This window comes from Eschscholzia californica, unplaced genomic scaffold (genome assembly GCF_041429995.1).
Source record: "Eschscholzia californica isolate CP2 unplaced genomic scaffold, dmEscCali1.0.p SCAF_2, whole genome shotgun sequence".
In the NCBI taxonomy this organism is placed as follows: domain Eukaryota; kingdom Viridiplantae; phylum Streptophyta; class Magnoliopsida; order Ranunculales; family Papaveraceae; genus Eschscholzia; species Eschscholzia californica.
The window spans coordinates 14,717,642-14,722,301 of record NW_028238309.1 but is presented as its reverse complement, the minus strand read 5'-3'; the positions used below and the strand labels follow the sequence as shown (position 1 = coordinate 14,722,301).

Sequence of the window (4,660 nt, the reverse complement as noted above, 5' to 3'; positions counted from 1 at the left end):
TAAATACCCCCAATTATTCGGGTGTCATAAACTACTTGAACAAGTGTTGAACAAGTTTCAGAATGAGAAGATTATTAGTATTTTTATGTTATGCTAACTTATTAGGGTTTAGTGTAATTTTCTTTTGACAAAATAGATGTTGTTTGCATCTTTAATTTTTTCTGTAAATATTGATTTCGATGTAACCTCTTAATGAAATTGATGGGTGTTTTTGTTTAAAAAACTAACTTATATAAAATTCGCAATGTATAAAATGGATCATGATGTTGAAAGGGAGAGAAGAGAAGGTATCAAGGATATCTTAATAGAGGAGAGGCAACTAAAGCAAAATGTCTTTGGTCCTTGCTGACAAATTTGCACCATGTGGTCCTTAATAAATTGTCCGTGCCGGAGGCACGGGCTATACCCTAGTCTATATAACAAAACAGAGTGGAGTTGTGCTGACTGGGACAAAATAAATGCTCCTTGATGGTGAGTTGGATGCTGATTTGGACAATTAATGTAGACCCTTACATGAGATTATCTAGACGATTGAGTGGGGAGAACGACCCCTTATATTCCACCATCTTCTCATCTTCTCTAATCGTTACTCAATTTCTGTCATTGGTTCTAAATCAATCATAATCCCTCTAAACACTATCTCAAACTTGAAATCTGTTCCTAATCTCTGCAAATAAGAGAATTTAGTATATCTCTTTCATTGTTTCAGATAAAAGCATCATGTCGTCTTCAATTAGTAGTGCTGTAGCTGTAGTAGTAGTTAGAGATAGAAAGGGTCGCAGAGCTCTTTAGGGAGAAAGAATATTTTCGAGAGAGAGAGAGAGATGGAGGTGTTTGAAGGATGGTAAGGAGTTCTATGTAGAGGTGGTAGATGGCCTCGTATGGGTCGGATCATTCAATCTGGTTAGATGAATTTGCAGGAAAGTACTCCATATGAACCCTAATTGCAAGAAAATTGACTCAATCTTGTGAAAAGAGGCATATTAGGAATTTGGTTGAATATGATAAAAAGAAGTACCCAAATTGCTTCAATACTTAGGAATTTGATAGGAAGGAAAGAGAAACATTCGTATCAATGAATCTGGTAGAAGGAGGAAGAAAACTGGTGAGGAGCGTAAGAGGCATTCATTCGTTGGATTCAATTGAAGAAGTTATTGGCGCCCTTCTTATGTGTTGAAAGGGTGGCAAGCACAAGGTACTTTTAAAAGCTAAAAAATTAATTTTATCATCTAAATACTTTCAAATCAAATGCTAAAAAGATTTTCACTTCAAATCATGATAATTTGATTAAAAAATGATTTTCTTTCCGATTAATTTCTTTTCTCGTCTAAATACTTTCCTGCAAAGGGACTCCGAAAATTTAATAAAATTACATCAGCTATGTTATCTAATTCATGAAGCAGAAGATAAATTCACCACTCTCCGATATAGTTTTTGTTACTTTAATGCAAGCCTCGATATAATAAATGAATATAAGTACTTTATAAGATTGGATATATTACTTCGCACCACCTAGGACGAAAACCTGGATTTGCCCCTGCATAAAGGTTTCGATTTTCAATCCATATCTAATGTTGTATTAACATCAAGTGGATGATTCATCTACTATCTTCTGAAACGTAATTGGTTCCCTCATCCAAAATCGAGTACCTAGAACCTAATTTTGGTGGAGCATTAGTTGAGGTCAGCTGTTATGGGTTCATTCTTATAAGGTCAATTTTGATTTAAGCTTGATTTTTTCAAATGTTTTCTGAAATATAAGTTACAGGTGATAGTTGCCTTGGAAATGGCCATGCTCACTGCTCGGTTACTATAATCTCATAAGAACTAGGGTAAGGATTGTTGGTCGATTGGAATGTTAAATTTTTTGTAAGTATTTGCTTAAACTAATGTCATAAGAACCAGATTTCAATAGTCATTTGGTTTTGCATTCAGTTTGATGTTCGAATATTTCAATTTAAGAGTCAACTTTTATTAGAACTTTTGTCCATTTTTGCAGGTCCATATAATCGTGAAGGAAAGACTCATGAAAGTCTTATTAAGCTTCATCTCAATCCAAATAGTGGGTTCAAGGTAAACTACTTGAAATTAAAAAAAATTGCCTTGCTAACTGAATTTCTAAGAAAATTTTGAAAGATTTTACAATGGTATAACAAGCATTGGTATGAAAAAGGTGAAACCAAAATTGGTATTACTTTTTCTCGATACTTGAAATCTTACTCCAAAACCTCAACCGACTACCAAATTGGAGACCGAAGGACTGCTTTAGATACACACTCTTTTCTCCTCAAGCTACTTCGCTGTGTAACAAAATAGACTATATCAAAGAGATTTCATACGCGCATAAAATTGAATAACATTGGTCTGATTCTTTCCTCATTACGTTTATTTTTGCTGCTACGGCTATAAAGGTATTAAAATGTTGAATAAAAGAAGACATGAATTAAGCATTTCTGCTGATGAGTCTTTATTTGTACCTGAATTTGTTGTTAATCTCCATTTTCCCATTTTTAATGTTTTCAGTTATAGTTGTTTTGTTTGATAATTGGGAATATGCACTTCTTTTCGGCCTTAATTTTGTCTGATGAATAGGGGATGTACTTTTATCTCTTAATGCTTTAGACGATGTTAAGGTAATCTAACTTGTTCTATAGAGGAAGTCTATTTTACTTTTATCTTAACTATATTATGGTAAAGGAATCAATTTGGCTTTCCATTCAGGTGATCTTCATAAATAGTTTGAATTAACATCTAACTTCCGCTTCTATATATATTTATACCGGTTTCAGCTTCATTTGAATTCATTTATATATGTTTTTGCTGTTGTTATTGTTTAGGACTAGATTTCAGGTGATTTCACTACTACATGTAGAGTATAGCAACAATTTGTTTGTGGCAACTTAAAAGCCTATTAAGAATAAGAGAAACCTAAACATTAGAATAAGTGGAAACTTACTTCATGCTGAAGTTATTGTTTAGGTGTATGTATATATATATACATACATACCGATTTGTTTTCTCTTGATTCATTCGTTATAATTTTGTCTTTGCATTTGAAATTGAAGGAGAAAGACGATGAATAAGAATTAAAAATATTGGAAGGTTTCATGTCAAAGGATTTCTACCTCAAAGCACATTGCATTTGAAATTATCAATATTATAAGAGAAAAAGGTGAGCAAGTCTCTACAGGTAAGATTCTGCTATTTTTTAGGGTTTAGGGTTGTTCAAGAATAATTAGTTGCTTTTAAGATAGTGATTTTGCTAATATCTGATTAGATGTTCTTTTATAGCACAAAATAGGAAATTTGAATCTTCAAAGACAAACTTATGTATTTAGAAGGTTAGAATGGTTCGATGCGGGTATTGAAAATTTCAATATTTACAGTTCTTCATCTTCATAACATGGATTTTTTTTAATTATTCGTTTGAGATCATTATTTTTAGGAATTGCATTTGTTGGATGGACAATATAGTTGGATTAAATTGTTAGAAAATTCTCACAGGAAAAATTGTTAGAAAAAGGAAACTATATGGGTTAGTTTTGTTCAAGCTTGGTTTGACAGAATGAGCTTGCATTCTTATTATGTTGACATGAAGCAGATATGAAGTTTGTGATTCTGTTTTGCATTCGGCTAAGCATGAATGTGCACGGGTAGCACAGGTTCATCAGTTGATCATCTACATAAATCATAAATAGAATCAAGAGTTTGAAACTTATAGATCGATCTAATTTTTCTAATTCTTCTTATATAGGTCTCGCCGTGCCGGAGGCACGGGTTATGCCTAGTAGTTAACAAGAAAAAGGGTTATTTCCTAAATAGCCCCCAATTTTGTGACCAACTTCATGTCTAGCCCCTACTTTATCAAAAATATCCAGATGACCCCCTTTTTCAGTTACTGTTATAACTCCGTTAACTAGTCATCACTTCTCTGTCCTCCATCTGGGTATTTTTTATAAAGTAGGGGGCAAGGCAGGAAGCTGGTCACAAAATTGGCGGTTATTTGAGAAATAACACAAAGAAAAAAAATACTCAAACAAATTTTAACTCAGATTTAAGTAACTTTTCCATCAACATTCAATTTATCTAAGCACTTTTACAAAAATTGAACTTTACAAAAAAAGTCTAAGAGAGAAGGATTGACTCAGAAGAACAAAGAGGAACAAGGGTTCATTTAGCATATTGAAGATGAAGCAAGGACTAAAGAGAGAAGTGTTGGTTGGTGTTAGTTTATATGGGCACTTACTGCAAACGTATAACCCACACATGTGCAATGTAATTAGAAGTTAGTTAAGAATAAATTAGGTTGTTGTAAGAGTAGGTAATCTGTTCATAACTAACTTCGATCTCTCTAGTTTCTCACTCTCCCTCTCTAAACCTCTTGATTGTGTAAACTCTATAAATAAGAGTAGTGTAATAATCTTCCTTTTAAGAAAGTACTAAAGTTCTTCTACAATCTTTCATGGTATCGGAGCCCCAGTGTTTTTTTTTTTTTTTGCAATCATCGAATTTAGGAAAAACCAATTGGGACAAGATCAAAAGAAATTGAAATTGAAATTGAAACTTCTGTTATCATCGAATCAGAGATACAATTTTCGATACAAGAAAAGAGTTGAAGCTTCTTTAATCAAGGAGTCAGAGTTTCAATCTCTTCATCAAT

The 4,660-nt window shown here is 32.9% G+C and overlaps 1 long non-coding RNA gene across 1 annotated transcript; it reads left to right on the top strand.

Moving 5' to 3' along the window:
• The first annotated feature begins 525 nt into the window (after nt 1-525).
• On the top strand, nt 526-4,453 carry LOC147556437 (uncharacterized). The gene is made up of 4 exons (XR_015234901.1): nt 526-1,195; nt 1,769-1,832; nt 2,000-2,073; nt 3,066-4,453. It is a non-coding gene; the product is annotated as an uncharacterized LOC147556437 (long non-coding RNA).
• Nucleotides 4,454-4,660: the final 207 nt, after the last annotated feature.